At 43.7% G+C, this 16,608-nt stretch overlaps 1 long non-coding RNA gene across 1 annotated transcript in view; it reads left to right on the forward strand.

Annotated features, from left to right (window-relative positions):
• Window positions 1–10,702, forward strand: part of LOC125935414 (uncharacterized) — a 41,482-nt gene extending 30,780 nt beyond the window's left edge. The window contains exon 3 of the long non-coding RNA XR_007461652.1: window positions 10,471–10,702. This is a non-coding gene — a long non-coding RNA (uncharacterized LOC125935414). The remainder of the gene's footprint in view (window positions 1–10,470) is intronic.
• The last annotated feature ends 5,906 nt before the right edge of the window (window positions 10,703–16,608 follow it).

Below are 16,608 nucleotides of genomic sequence, written 5' to 3' on the forward strand. Positions count from 1 at the left end.
CATTCATTCATTCAACAAACATCCACTAAGTGCCTACTCTCTTCAGGTGATCTTGTAGATGTGTAAGCCAAGGTTAATGAAGCAAAGTTTCTACTTTCATGAGGTTTGCATTCTGTTGCAGGAGACAGACAAGCAAACAAACAGGTGAGACAGCAATATGGTTTTCAGTAGTAGCCAGTCCTATAAAGAAAAATAAAGCAGAGTAAGGCACTGAAAGCAAGCCAGTGGGGAGTAGGGAGGCAAGGTTATTTTAGAGGGGTGTGCATATATTCGCTATTGCTGCTGCAAGAAATGACTACTCTTAAAACAACACCATTTATCTTACTCTTCTGCAAGCCAAAAACCCAAACTGAGTCTTACCGAAAGTCCAAAATGAGTCTTGCTGGCCTAAAGTCAAGACCTCTGCAGGGCAGCCTTCCTTCTGGAAGTTTTAGGGGAGAGCAGTCTGTTTCCTGGCTTTTTCCAGCTTCTAGAATTCATTTCATTCCTTGGCTCATTCCTAGGCCAACAGCCTAATGTCTTCAGATCTGTCTCTGACTCTTACTATTGGGGAGGTCATGGAGAGGATGTGGCTGCTGGTTGACTCAGGAGCTGGACGAGGGCAATGGGAGGCTCTTTACCACAACACCTGTCCTTGGAATGTATATTCTGTCCAGTGTTCCCACAGTATGAGCTGTTTGAAGGACACAACCTTGAGAGAGAAAGGTATTGTTGGAACCATTTGCCTGGTATACATGACTGAACCCAGTTAAGACCTCTCTACAAAATTTTAAGACTTTGATGGCTGCTACTTATCTCATGGGTGCTTAAGACAAGCCTTGTATGTTAGTCCCTGTGCTTATTAAAATGGCCTACCAATCTGGAGTGGTCTGCCTCTTTCTCCAGTTTCTCCTTGCCCTCCGTGTATGGAGGCCAATTTGCAAGCCCAACACTTACCTTCTTATAAGGACCCTTTGGATTACATTGGACCCACCTGGATAACCCAGGAAAATCTTCTGTCTTGAGATTCTTAACTTATTCACACCTGTAAAGTCTCTTTTGCCATGTAAGGTAATATATTCACAGGGTTCAGAAATTGCGACTGTGAACATCTATTATTATTCTGTCACAAAGTAGTTGGGAAAAGTCTCTTTGGGGGTCTGACCTTTAGCAGAGACCCAAGTAAGCCATGGGAGATGCTGGTAGAAGGCAGAAAGAGCGAGTATAGGAGCTCTTTGACAAGACAAGTTGGGCACATACACAAGAACAGAAGAAAGGCCAGTGTGGCTGGGACAGAGTAGATGAGGGGCAGGAGAAGGCAGGGTCTGAGGTCCTGAGGAAAGCGGTCGCTGGATATGTGGGCTTTCATAGGTCCCCCTAGAAAACAATTTGGGATTTCATTCTGATTTGGGTAGCAGGCCTATTGGAGGGTTTTGAGGCAGGGAGGATCTCATAAGTTTCTAGAAGTCAGTGAACTTAGAAACATTCCATTCTTAGCAGAGGTTTCAGGAGCAAACAGGACTGCTTCCTGGGCTCTTTGGTGAGTCAGTCAATGAAGAGAGCAGTAGGTTCTAGACAGAGTGAGATGTTCTTCATGTCTCCTCCCACCTCTGAGGGACCAAGTCCTGTGTTCAGCAGTGTGGTTGGGTGGTAAAGGTGTCAGGTGGGAAGGAGAATAAAAAGTGATGCCTCTGCCTGGGTGGCTCAGTCGGTTAAGCATCCGACTTCAGCTCAGGTCACGATCTCACGGTCTGTGAGTTCGAGCCCAGCGTCAGGCTCTGGGCTGATGGCTCAGAGCCTGGAGCCTGTTTCCAATTCTGTGTCTCCCTCTCTCTCTGCTCCTCCCCCATTCATGCTCTGTCTTTCTCTGTCTCAAAAATAAATAAACGTTAAAAAAATTTTTTTTTAAAAAAGTGATGCCTCATTAGTAGATAGGTTAGTAGAAGAGTGGGGGTGATCTTGGTTGGCTCTTCTCCTTTATTATTTTTTTTTCCAGCACAGGTAAAGGACAAAAGCTGCCGAAGGGTTGGGAATATCGGCTTTCTGGCAGAGACCCAAAAAAGTGTGTATTCCCTAAAATAGTTTGTTAGAGAGGATTGTTCTTAATTGAATTAAACAATCACTGTCATCCTGGTTTATCTCTCAACACAGGAAAGTACTTTAGCGATACAGAAATATTTCTGTAATGGTATACTTTGTAAAGTACTATAATTTTACCTTGAAAATGTCTTGGTCTGGCATGATGTTCTTGTCACACAACTGTATTGGTTGAAACTTCATCATTATTACTTATATTCTTCTAGCAATTTTGTATTTAGTATTTCTATGATTTGAGCTGGCGTTAAAATGACATGGTACACTCTAGTATTGGAAGCATAATTTTTCTCCTTTTAATTATAAAGGATTTCAGGAAAAAGTGTGTGTGTGTGTGTGTGCGTGTGTGCGTGCGTGCTTGAGTGATCTTTGAGCAAAGAGAAAACCAAACGTTTGTCCGAACATAACATAGTTCACTACCTCCAGGAATCATGCAATAGGTATCTTAACACCAAGATGTTTTCTCCTTTTTTCTGTTCTAAATTTGTGAGAGAGATTGAGAGAGAGGTAGGGAAGGAGGGAGGGAGAGGGGGAGCATGTGAGAGTGGGGGAGAGGGGCAGAGAAAGAGTGAGAATCTTAAGCAGGCTCCATGCTCAGCGTGGAGCCCGATGCAGGGCTCGATCCCACGACTATGAGATCGCGACCTGAGCTGAAATCTCAAGAGTAAGGTGCTCACCTGCCTGAGCCACCCAGGCATCCCTTCTCTTTTCTTGTGGAAGCTCTTTCTCCTTAAGTATGAAGTCATCAGGTTAGGACCAAGGACAATAACATTCTCCACTTTGCAGTTTCAGCTGGTGTTCCTGTTTGTATGATCTGGGGCTAAATGACTTCTACAGTGTTGTTGGGGGAAGAAAAAGCCCTCACCGAGAACGTGCAAAAGACACCCAGACAGGAACGTCATGGGTTAACTGCTGTGTTCAAAGCAAGACTTCATAAAGGCAGAGCATCAGTCAGGAATTTAGGGGAGCAGGGAGAGAGGGTTGCATTTGTCTTGGCAATGTCCATAGTATTACAAAAAGAAGACTGTGGACCAGTGTAGACCATAACCATGCCTCCCCAAATAGCCAGAGTCAAGGAAAGGGTGTAATTGCCATAATTGTAAATAAGTGGCTCAGAGGAGCCTGTATTATATCACAGGGGTTTTATATACATTTATAACATTGAACAGATTGTTCAAAATCAATTGAAAACAATAGAAAAAGTGTGACTAGGTAAATGAAAAGCTGCTCCTGTGACCTTTCCCTTGAATTCTGCCACAGACATGGTCTGCTCGATTGAACACAAAGCAGTATCCCAGCGTTTGAAGGTCATTTGACACCATCAGAGGCTTAGACGTTGGGTTTTAATTGGAAACTTCAGTTGTTAAGAAGCCACTCACTTTTCTTCTTGGGTCGGAAAGAAGATCACACTCGTTAAAAGTTTTATGGTAGAGATTGTGCTAAAGAGAATAGTCAAGGCAAAAAAAAAAAAAAGAGAGAGAGAGAGAGAGAGGGCGTGCAAGAAGAAAAAAGTACAAGAGATAAAGAAGATAAAGAAAAGAGATAAACAGAGGAGAACCTAGAAGTATTAAGAAAAAGTGGAACCAGGAAACTTACGTTGGAAAAGCTATGGGGAAAGTGGGTTCTGCGTATTACGTTAGCATTGAGAACACAGCTAATATTTGGCTCTTTAGTTGAAATAGGCTGACTGCCAAATCCAGATGAAACATGAAAAATGTAATCAGTTATCCAGATGTTTCCAAATATCTGGATTTTTGGCATCAAACAGATAAAACATCTCAGTGATGGACTGAATTTTCTGCTTTGCTTGTGTATATGTTGACATCATGTGACAGCCAAAGATGGGTTGGCACCTGTCCATACGAAATATGTTTCCATCTTGAACCTGTTTAACATATAGTAACACTTAGGGCAGCCTCTACAGGCATGTGTTTGCTCTGGCTCTGACACAGCACTCTGCCGCCACTATCTTTGTATATCAGAAGGAGAATTAATGTTAAGCACATTGTCATCACCCATGAAAGGAGGTGACAGTGTTTTGAAAGATATTGCAAAATACTTGGAAAGAATCAGAATGCCTCTCTTTCAACAGCTTGATGTTCACTGGTGCTCAAGAATTTGGAAAATCATTTTGATTTCATTCTAATCCCTGGGAAAGACTGAAAAACACATCCCGAAGCTAGTGAGAAAACGGATCAGCGGAACCCTTTCCGCAAAACCAGATAGAAAATAGTCTGGGCTTTATGGGCCACGCCATCTCTGATGCTGCCTTTCAACTCGGTCGCTGTGCTGTGAAAGCAGCCATAGATGATCCATACGTCACTGAGAGTAGCTGTGATCCAATAAAACTTTACGTATGGACAACAAAATTTGCATTTCATGTAATTTTCATGTGTCATGAGGTATTTTTCTTCGGATTTCTTTCCGACCCATCTAAAACTATAAAAAAAAAACAACAACAACAACACCAAAAAAACCACTCGTTACCTCTCAGGCTGTGCAAAAACAGGTGGTGGGCTGGATTTGGCCTGCGGGCCCTAGTTTGCTAACCTCTGCCCTAATATGAGAGCTCTAGATGAATAAAAATGCAATCATAATAGTAAACATTTGCAGTATGTTTACAATGTGCCAAGTGCTATACTAAACACTTTACGTGTTCTATAGCAATTTAATCCTCAAAAGAGCCCCATGAGGTAGATACACTCATTTCCTTCACTATATGAAGAGGAAATGAAACCACAGAGATTCAGAGCAATAGAGCCACTGTGTACCATTGCGTGGATTGCCTACTGCACGTGGGTGCTCGGTCACAAGGGAGCGTGGGGGTCAGCAATGAGTTCTCCAGCCTCCTCTGGATTCCATCTGCCCAGAGGGACACGTGCTTTTAATTTGAAGGGGGTCTTAAGGGCTAGCCTTTGAAGTAACTTGTTCAAGGCTACACGGTCACCAAGTGGTGGAATCGGAATTTGAACGCAGGACCCGGTCCCTAAAAACTCTGCTATACTGTTGAAGCAGTTCTTTGCCTGCCTTTTGAATGTATTTTATGTTCCGTGTGTTTTCTCACTTTTTTTGCTTTTGTTTGTGTTTGTGTTCTTTGGCCCAGCTCTTTGTTTCTTTATGAAGTCTCCCCTACTTCCGCAGGACTAACAAATTCAAGTAGTCTTAGGTGGCTTTGTTCCTGGAGTTGGACACGTTTGTCTTTGCAGTTGCCTCATGCAACAGCGTGGCCAAGCGTCAGAAGACATTGAACAGCGGTACCACCGGAACATTACAAGCATGAAAACATTCCGAGGATGGAAACACTTGTTTTCTCTTCACTTTTGTAATTCTTTCCCAGCCCAAACCAAGACGGCGAATCTCCTAAGGGACAAGGGCGAACAGCAGCTTACAATAGCAGACTGAAATATATCACAGCGCTTTTGCCAGTGACGCTGCTTAGACACGATGAACTGTCTTACGCCCGGTGTCGATTGCCAAAATGAGTTCCACTCGTCAGAATGTTTCCTTTCGCTCTTTCATGCCCCCATTTCTTTTGTCCATCCCCCCCCTGAACGCAGGCCCATTCTCCTTTTTCTCCTGGGTTGCAAAAATGGTGCCCCATAGTGCTGCCTTGTTCCAGTATCACTCCCTGGCTCTTCACGATCCATTATGCCAACGTCATATTAACCTTAGAATATAACTTTCTTTTTTTTAAGTATATGTATTCACCCTGAGAGAGAGGAGTGTGGGAGGGGCAGAGAGAGAGGGAAAAAGAGAATCCAAAGCAGGCTCCAAACCGTCAGTGCAGAGCCTGACACGGGACTAAATCCCACAAACCGTGGGATCTTGACTTGAGCTGGAATCCAGAGTCAGATGCTTAACCGCCTGAGCCACCCAGAACCCCCATGAATATAATTTTCAAAAACTATTTCACAGTCAGGGTCCAGACTCCCAGTGGGTATCTTGTTGCCTATGGTATCTGATACAGACTTCTGAGCCAGACACTCCAGACCATCCACAGGGCGGCCTCTCTTTATTTTTCTGGTTGCTCACTGTTCCCTCGGTTCAGTCTGCCAGACACGTCTCCTCATTAGCACCCTTGAATGTGCTCACCTTCAACTCTGCGTGCTCATGCGTGCCATCACATTGCCTGGAGAGCCCTGCCTCGTCCCCTGGTCTTCCTGTTTTTACGTATTCTGTTGAGATCCCAAGTGAGATTCTGCCTTCGCCAGGGTTTCACTTGGATCACCGTCCTATCTCCTTCACCATTGGGCTTTCTGTGTTTGTTGTTCTCAGGTTCATTTAGTCTCGGTAGCCCGTATATACACGAGATCCTACACCCTATGGTAGAATTCACCGCATTGTCTCTCTTCATCCTCGAGCCCCATACCCCAAACCCTGGTCTACAAGAAGTACCACATCTTTTCACTTTGTAGACCTCATCTTGAGATCCGACTATGATCCGACTATCTGCCCGTGCTGTTGGGCTTGTAGAAGAACAAGCCGACAAGCAAAACACAACCAGGAAGACACTGGATCCTCTGTTAATGCTCCAAGACAGGGTAGCCCTGAGAGCTTCTCATCTCTGTGCTCGGTTTTAATGGTCCTCTGCTGTTCCCACGTCCTGCTGGGAGCCCAGGAATCTTCGTGAAGGCTGCTTATATTTCTGTCAATGTGCACAATGTAGCCGTCCCTCTTGGGGCTGGCAGACTTCCTAGCAGGCTGCTTAATGCAGGGCACAGCTCTGTGCTCTTGGGACGGGTCCCAGACCCCCGCCTCTTCCACATTTCCCCAAGCCCAGGGACCTGGGAGAGTTTAGGGGAACTTCTCCATTCCTCTGTCTTTGGGATGTGAATAGCCCATCTCTTTCCCCATGGTTTTAGGCTTTTATAAAACAAAGACACAAAAGCCCGTTTTTTCCAGTCTATTGTGGGCCCTTCCTGAATGAGTGGAGATCTGGTCTTATGCTGGAGTGGGGTGGGGTGGGAGAGCTTTACTGGGAAAAGAAGAAAAAAAGAAAGGAAGAAAAATACAGAGGAGAAGAAAATTAAGTGAATATTTAAAAAAAATATTAACCTCCAGGCCTTTTTTTGTTGTTTTCTATTATGCTTTCCACAACATTGGCGATAATGAAAAAGGAGCTTAATAAAAACTGCCTCATTTAACTCCTTGAGCTTATAATTTACATTTACAGTGAAAGCAGTGTGTTTCTAGCATTAAGAAGCAAAGCAAACGATCATAGGAGGAAAAAAGACATAGGCAAACCAAGAAACCTGACTCTTAACTGTAGAGAACAAACTGATGGTTATGAGGGGGAAGCTGGGGCGGGGGGTACGGACGAAATGGATGATGGAAATTCAGTAGTGCTCTTGCTGCGATGAGTCCTGAGTATTGAATGGCAGTGTTGAATCACTAAATTGTACACCTGAAACTAGTATCACACTGAGTGTTAACGAACTGGAATTTAAGTAAGAACTTAAAAAAAATTGGCCCCTGGGTGGCTCAGTCCGTAAAGAATCCAACTCTTGATTTCGGCTCAGGTCATGATCTCGTAGTTCCTGAGCTCAAGCCCCACATCAGGCTCTCTGCTGTCAGTGCAGAGCCTGCTTTGGATCCTCTGTCTTCCTCTCTCCCTCCCCCGCCCTCACGTGCTCTTTCTCTCTCACTCAAAAAAAAAATAAACATTTTTAAAAAAATTTAAAAAGTAAAGCTATCATCTTAAAAAAAAGAACTTAAAAATACTTAAAAAAAACTTTTAATAATATTCTTTTAGTGACTTTCACAGCTGAATTAGATTTGACTAACATCATTACGATTTAAGCACAAAAGATGTCCTCTTCCAGATAGGTGGTTTTTCATCCTCATATAACATCCTTGGGTGTAGGAGTGAGGAAGAAAGGTAGAGTCTGTTTACAAAGAAGCAGCTTTGGCTCTCAATGACATCAGCAGGTAAGTAGGTGGCAGTGAAGTCTGTGCAGGTAACTGGCTGGAGAACTCCCTGTGTTTACCTCATTCCTTGGCGTGATTCATTTGCAAACACTGTCCACGTAGGCTCTGCCAGGTACATCCCTGTGTGAACATCTTGCTTCATCCAGATGAATCCTACGTACGTCCACTGGGTTTCAGTGCAGAGTGCACTCAGAGAATGCCCAGTATCGATAGTGAGGGATTTCTACCTATTTCCTTTATTTTTATTTTATTTTTAAAAAAATTTTTTTTTCAACGTTTATTTATTTTTGAGACAGAGAGAGACAGAGCATGAACGGGGGAGGGGCAGAGAGAGAGGGAGACACAGAATCGGAAGCAGGCTCAGGCTCTGAGCCATCAGCCCAGAGCCCGACGCGGGGCTCGAACTCGCGGACCGCGAGATCGTGACCTGGCTGAAGTCGGACGCTTAACCGACTGAGCCACCCAGGCGCCCCTCTACCTATTTCCTTTAAAAAAAAAAAAAAAAATTTGGGAGAGCGCAAGTTGGGGAGGGGCAGAGAGAGGGGACAGAGGATCCGAAGCAGGCTCTGCCCTGATAGCAGTGAGCCCGATGTGGGGTTTGAACTCCTGAACCATAAGATCGTGACCTAATCTGAGCTGAAGTCGGACGCTCCACCAACTGAGCTACCTAGCTAGGGGCCCCTCTCCGTGTCTCCTTAAAAAGTGACCAAAATGGCAAATGCTTCCAGCACTGGAGCCAGATCCTTAGCTTGTGTTGCACCAGGGGCACGGTGCTTAACCTCAGGTGCCTCTGTTTCCTTCTCTGAAACAAATATAATTGTACTGTAAGATTGTTATGGGGAGAAGGCGAATTAATACACCCACTACCCGTGATACTTCTGGGCACACAGTAAGACCAGTATAACATTAGCTTTTTTGGTTTTCGGGTCTATGTTCTCTCTTTGTTCTCTGTCATTCCCTTCCTGATCACACATCCTTAATCTCCCCAAAACACTGAAAAGACCCTGCCTGAAATTCTTTACATTCTGTTCAACATAATTGGAACTGCGAGGGTATAGTATGATATATCATTTTAGGAAGCTTAGACTCGGTCTCCTTAAAGCCATTACTTTGAGAGGGCAACTACTTTCTGATTTTTGTGTTCCATGTGGGTCTTTAGGCAACTGGGTTTGCAGTCAGTCTGTAGTTGTATCTGTTTAAGTGTGTCTGATGTAAAGAATCAAAAACTCAACAGAGGCTCCTGGGTGGCTCAGTCAGTTAAGTGTCCGACTTTGGCTCAGGTCATGATCTCACAGTTCGTGAGTTCTAGCCCCATGTCTGGGCTCTGTGCTGCCAGTTCAGAGCCCGGAGCCTCTTCGGATCCTGTGTCTCCCTCTCTCTGTGCCCCTGCCCTGCTTGTACTCTGTCTGTCTCTCTCTCTCCTTCAAAAAATAAATAAGCATTAAAAAAATTTAAAAGAATAAAAAACCCAACAAAGACAGTCTTCAACATTAGAAGCACGTAGATTACTGTGTCCAGCTGGTAGTTTACAGGTAGGACAGACCTCTGGATTACTTCAGGTCAGTAGTTCAACAATGTAATCAAGGTTTCTTTTCATTTTTCCTCTTTGCTCACCACAACAGCAGATTCACCCTTAGGCTGGTCTTACCTCACAGGGGTAATCTGGCTGCTAACAAATTCTCAGGATGCTGGCTTTCACAGGTATCCCTTGGAGAGATCCAAGAGGTGGCCATTCTCATAAGCTCTCTGAAAAGAGCAAAGATGGATCTTCCTTGGGAGTTACAGGAAAAAAATCGCCTCCAGTCTTACTGGCCCACAGTTGCCTATCCACTTGGTGGACGATCCACTTGAGCCGATCAATGTAGCCATGGGAGGAGAACTCAGAGATTAGCTGAAGCCTGAGCTCCATAGCATACCCTCAGTGGGCGCAGGGGACAGTCACCTCCCTGGAAGCACAAGGTGCTCACGGAAGGTGTAGCTACCTGGAAATGAAACGAAATCAGGAGAGTTACCTGAAGAAGGGGAAATAGACGCTGGGGGGGGGGGGGGGAGGAGGGAGGGGTGATTTCGATATTAAATATAGTAACTATGCCACCTGACCAGAAGCTAGATTTTAGCTCGTCTAAAAGCATTCTTCTGCTCTCTGCTAAAAATATCACTTCAGCTCATCACAGTCAAGAAAACCGTTTTTGTTTTTGTTCGCGTGTCTGTTTTGTTCCGTGTCAATAGCAAACACCACGATTCATACGTGTCTTGGCCTCATAATGTTGTAATTGGCTACAGTGGTCGAACTCTGCCCTCTGCTAATTCCTATTAGACATTACTATAAAGGGTTAAGTGCATACCAACTAAGGCCTTTTCATATGTTTTACCAGTAATTATTTATGGTGTCCTACTTTTCAAAAGAGAATTGCAGCGGCCTTGAGACTTTCCTAGTCTGGATATGCATTTGGATACATTCACTTACAGTTCGTAACAAACCTGATGAACTAGCAGTGAGTGAGACACAAGCATCGAGGGAGACAGATGCTTCAGCCCTCCGGCCTCACAGCTCCAGTGTGACAGTCTGCTGTTCTCAATGTTTTTCCCGCTAAGTCACACATGATAGAAGATGTGCACTCTGAGGACGGGCTCCCATGTGTGCTTCTCGGTGCATCCGAGTCTCCATGACCCGCTCCCTCCCCCTCTGCAAAAACTCATCAGGATGCAAGTGAGTGCAAGACATGTTTTTACAGGTACAAACTTGAATCTGCCCTAATTTATAAAAAGAGACGAGTTATTGTTAAACTTTCATTTTTGCCTTATTCAACTGAGGCTAAACCATGCTGCAGTAAGAAACAACTCTCAGGGGCATAAGGCAACATTTTGTTTCTTTCAGTACAGGGAGTCCCTCTGCCCATTATGGCCACCCAGCGACCCTGCTGGCCAAGATGCTGTCTCCAAACAGCTCACGCAGTCTCGCAGAGCTGGAGTAACGAAGTCCCCATCACCAATCACAAGCTCGTTCTTCATGTTTTTGCTGTGGAATGACACACATCACTTTTGTTCCCATTTCATGACCAAGGTAAGTCACACAGGCCATGCTACGTGGGGACAGGGAAACGCTGTCCTATGATATGCTCAGAAAAGGGAAAATGGAACATTTGTGGAAGCTCGAATGACCGCTACAGATGTAAAAAGAGAAAAATTAGGGCACCTGGGTGGCTCAGTTGGTTAAGTGTCTGACTTTGGCTCAGGTCATGATCTTCTGGTTTATGAGTTTAAGCCCCGCGTCAGGCTCTGTACTGATGGCTCAGAGCTTGGAGCCTGCTTCAGATTCTGTCTCCCTCTCTCTCTGCTCCTCCCCTACTCATGCTCTGTCTCTCTCTCTCTCTCTCTCTCTCTCTCTCTCTCTCTGTAAAAAATAAATAAAAACATGAAAAAAATTAAAAAAAAAATTTTATGCTTCAGGGCACCTGGGTGGCTCAGTCAGTTAAGTGTCTGACTTCAGCTCAGGTCATGACCTCATGGTTCATGGGTTCAAGCCCTGCGTGGGGCTCTGTGCTGACTGCTCAGAGCCTGGAGCCTGCTTCAGATTCTTTCTCCCTTTCTCTCTGCTCCTCCCCTACTCATGCTCTGTCACTCTCTCTCAAAAATAAATAAACACTAAATTTTTTTTAAAAAATACAAAGAGAAAAATTATTAAAAAGAAATGAGTTATGACATACCCCACTGCTCTGTTCATGAATTGTGCCTCCTGCTATCCAGTAAAAGCTCAGTTGGGCAGTCCCTCAGCTGAGGAGCATTCTTCTTGTCCCGTTGTCTCTAGCTTGCTACCTAGAAAGCAGTACTTCATGGATATTTTGCTGGCATTCACTTATTGCACATGCTGGTCTAGTGAAACTTAGAATTGTATGTCTTTACACATATGCACGAGCTTAATACATAGATAAACACAGGGCTAGTCTGTCACATATGCTCAAAATCAAAAGATGAAAATAGTCCTTCAAGAAAACAGTGGTGAACTGGACTGAAACTCAGTTTAAATAGCTACCTAACATTAGACAGTGCAATCTCTATTCTATAAATACCCACATATGCATATTTATAATGCTTAGGAAAAAAACAGAAATAGATTCGCTAAAATACTAACAGTGATTCTATGTGGTTATAATCATGATTGGAATATTAATTTGTATTTTACTTTTCTTTGATCTGGATCTTCTCAATTCTCTATAATGTCTTCAAAAGAAATAAAACTGTTGTTTTTGTGATTAGGCGACATAAGTGAAGAGCAACCAGAGGAGGCCAAATTCTAAGATGGCCCCAGGACCCTTTCCCCTCAAGGTGCATGTTTTGTACATTCTCTTCCTCTGAGTGTGACTGTCATGGATTGTCACTCCCTTATCATTGTGTTATGTTTGTGGCAAAAGACATTTTGGTGATATAATTAAGGTCCTATCAGTGGATTTTGAGCTAATCAGAAGGGAGATTATTGTGGGTGGACATGAGCTCATCAGGTGGGCCCTTACAAGATGGCTTCTTTTTGAAAGAACAGTCTGCTGCCATGGTGGGAGTGGAGGGGACCATGTGGCAAGGACCAGAGGGTGGCTTCTGGGAGCTGAGAGCAGTCCCTGCCTGACAGCTTGCAAGAGAACAGGGACCTCAGTAACTCAGCTGCGAAGAAATGAATTCTACTCCCCGCCAGTGAGGGGTAGAGAGGGCTCTGCACCTCCAAGGAAATAGCAACCCCCTTCTACGCCCTGATTTCAGCCTGTTGAGGTCCTGAGCAGAGTTCCTAGCTAACCAGTGCCTGGACTCAGCCCCTGGGCATGGAGAGATAATGCATTTATGTTGTCTTAAGTCACAGAGTTTGTGGTGTTTCATGACACCGTAATAGAACCTACACTGTCCTTTCAACAGCTGCCAAACACTTCTACCGTTCAGTAGATTTAATTTGAAATCAGGAAACAGTGAGGCTGAACGTACATTTTCAAGAGAAGAAAGAGAGGCGCCTGGGTGGCTCAGTCGGTTGAGCGTCAAGCTTTGGCTCAGGTTGTGATCTTGTGGTTCGTGAATTTGAGCCCTGCATCAGGCTCGCTGCTGTCAGCACGGAGTCCGCTTTGGATCTTCTTCTCCCTCTCTCTCTCTGCCTCTCTTCTGCTTGTGCTCTCTCAGAAATAAACATTTTTTAAAAAGAAGAAGGAGGAAGAGATTCTTCAAATAGAAATCAACGTTGCAGTAGCTTTAATGAGAGGTTACTGGGAGAGGCACAGGAGGGGACCTGGGGCAGTGCTGGAAATTGTCGGCATCTTGGTAAGGGAGCTTGATCTAGACGCTGGTATATACATATATTAAAACATATTGAGCAGGACCCTTTTTAAAAAAATTTTTTTTAAGTTTATTTATTCATTTTTAAGTAATCTCTACACCCAACATTGGGCTCAAACCCATGAGCCTGAGATCAAGACTCATACACTCCTCTGAGCCAGCCAGGTGCCCCTGGTACTGTATACTTAAGATTTGTGTGTGTGTAATGTGTATCGCAACAAAAAAATAATGAAAACCCAGTGAGCTTAATATTCAGTCATTACCATAACTCTGTAGGGTAAAATCTGTGCTTATTGGGCCTGGTAGGCCCTCAAAGAATAGTTTTGTGTGTGTGGTAAGATATACAGAACATGAAGTTTACCATTGTAATAATTTTAAGTGTACAATTCAGTGACATTAAGTACGTTCACACTGTTATGGAGAGCACCACTGTCCATCTCCAGGACTTTTTCATCATTCCAAACTGAAAAGAAATATGTTTTTTATTGAGATACCTGGCTCTATTTTCTTTCTGCCGTGCATGACAAGCCAAGAAACGATGTAGGGTAGTTATCAAGGCACCCGCTAATAGTATGCTGAATTTATGTATGAGGTTGACATATGCTCTCATAGGCTTCCAAGTTTTAGTGAAGTAAATATTCTTTGAAGACGGCTGTTTATTTTACTCAATTTTATTTTATTTTTTATTTTTTAATGCTTCTTTATTTTGGGAGAGAGAGCGTGCACGCACGAGCAGGAAAGGGGCAGAAAGGGAGAGAGAGAATCCCAAGCAGGCTCTGCATTGTCAGTGCAGAGCCCAACGTGGGACTCAATCCCATGAATCATGAGATCATGACCTGAGCCAAAGTCAGACATTTAACCAACTGAGCCACCCCACTGCCCCTATTTTACCTAATTTTATAAACCAGGATTTTTATTAATCCCTTTCTAGTCCCCCCCCCCCATCGTTTCCTTGCCCAAACCACTTTCTCTGTTGTAATAGTTACTTGTGGTTCTCAAAACCGAGACCCTTGACCCTTGTCCCTGTGCCTCACCTGAAATGCTGTCCCATCCTATGCCTGCCAGACTTTGTGAACTTATTCAGAAAATTATTTTGGGCACAGAATGTGTGCTAGGTGCTGGGGATAGACTGGTGGATGTGACTGAATGGACTTAGTGCTGTCATCCTGGCCCTTGTCTTCTGATACCAGCTCTTTGTGAAACTCTCTTCTGCCTTCCTTCTGTATTCTTCTCACCCTCCACCATTGGCTGAGGCTCTTTTTAGAATTTATACACACACCCCCCTTCAGAAAAATCCCTCCGTGGATCACATTTATTTATATCCCTGTCTCCTCTGTTTAACTGAAAGTTCCTTGAAAATTGGGCTCTTCCTCGTTCGCCTGTGTGTCCTGCGTCCCTAACACATTGTCTCGCCTGGTTGACTCTCATTGAATACTCTCTAAATGACTGAGTTGGTGTGGGGTAGGGATGTTAAGGTTATAATTACATTATAGACGCTTACCCAAAGATCACGGCACCTTCACATCTGTAAGCTACTACAAAGTTTAGTTAATAGTTAAATGGGTAGACAAAACGAGGAGGGCACATTTAAACTCTCCTTGCGATGGATTTATATTATTAATTAAACAGAGGTACGTAGGAACCTGTGCACGTGTACTTCTTCCTCTAGAAATCGGCTCCCTTTCTTATTAATTAAGCTGGAGATTGCGCGGTATAAATCTCCCAATGGTTATTCCACTCATGTCATACATACTAATGAGGGCGAGTGTGGTGTTGGTGGTGGTGGTGGAAATCACTTATTCAGCTGTGGGAAAAATAACATCAGGGCTCAGACCCCCTGCTGACTTTGCACACAGTTTTTCAAAGCTTTAAATTGGCATGCTAATTAAGTGGCTGAGCGCATTAAATAAAGAACACGTCATAGCAAGGGTTAGAAGCGACTCCTTGTGTTTCTTCACTTAGCATCTCGTAGGTAAGGGTAGACAGTATAGACCCCTTCTCCACCTCTCTTTCTGTCAGACGTCATCTGCCTTTTTCCAGGTTTCCATCACAATCGTAGTTCAGAGGAGTGTTCAGAGTTCCCAGCAGCCCCAGGGAGACTAATTTTGATACAAAATGTCAGTTATGCTTGTCGCTTTCATACTGTGTGTATTTAACATTTAAAAACGTGGGTGATAATCTTCTTAGCTAAGAATGTCTGAAAACACCTACTCTTGACTCTTGAACAGGAGGGTTAGGGGCGCTGATCCCCACACAGTCAAAAATCCAGGTATAACCTTTGATTCCCCCAAACACTTAACTACCGCTGTTGACTAGAAGCCTTGCCAATAACATCGTCGATTAACACAGATATGTATGTTATATGGATTATATACTATATTCCTACAGTAAAGAAAGCTAAAGAAAACATAATGTTATTTCAGAAAATCAGAATAAAGTGAAAATACATGTACTGTACTCTCCCGTATTTATTGAAGAAAATCCACTTGTGAGGGGACGCGTGCAGTTCAAACCCGTGTTACTCAAGGGTCAATAGTATTCTGGAAAATGCATACTCAGATTTGATGATTGTGCCTACAACATTTACTCACTTCCAGAAAGAGAAGAAAGGTTAAGTCCCCAAGTCATTGTTTTATCTGGAGGAAATGATACGAGCTCTTCCTGGAAATGAAATATGTGTTATTTTCTACAAGCCCACATGCTTCGTCAGCTGTATTTGTATCCGGACTAAGGTTAAGGATGGCAGAACTGAAATATGGCAATGTTAATTTCACAGTCTATCCACCTGCTGTTTTTTTTTTTTTTCTTTTCTGAATGTCAGTACGCATCTTTCTTTAAATCACAGGGAAAGCATTTATGTGAGTACGAATATGCAAAGATGACTTTTTTTTCTAAGTTTATTTATTTTGAGAGAGAGAGAGAGCAGGCTTGTGCAAGCAGAGGAGGGGCAGAGAGAGAGGGAGACAGAGAGAATCCCAAGCAGGCTCTGTACCGTCAGCATGGAGCTCAACACAGGGCTGGAACTCACAAACCGTGAGATCATGACCTGAGCCGAAGTCGGATGCTTAAGCGACTGAGCCACTTGGGTGCCCCTAAAGCTGACTTTTAAATTATTTCATAAGGATGTTGAGATGAAACAATTCTTCCCACAGGAAAACGGGTGACTTGGTATTGCCATTTTCTTCCCTACCTTTTGCTTTTCCGAATGTTACGGGCATAAAAATGTAGAAACAACTCATGCTAAGCAACTGCTGGTGGATTGGTGAATTGATTGAATGTGTTTGTTTAGATTGTGGC

This window comes from Panthera uncia (genome assembly GCF_023721935.1).
Source record: "Panthera uncia isolate 11264 chromosome A1 unlocalized genomic scaffold, Puncia_PCG_1.0 HiC_scaffold_17, whole genome shotgun sequence".
Classification (NCBI taxonomy): domain Eukaryota; kingdom Metazoa; phylum Chordata; class Mammalia; order Carnivora; family Felidae; genus Panthera; species Panthera uncia.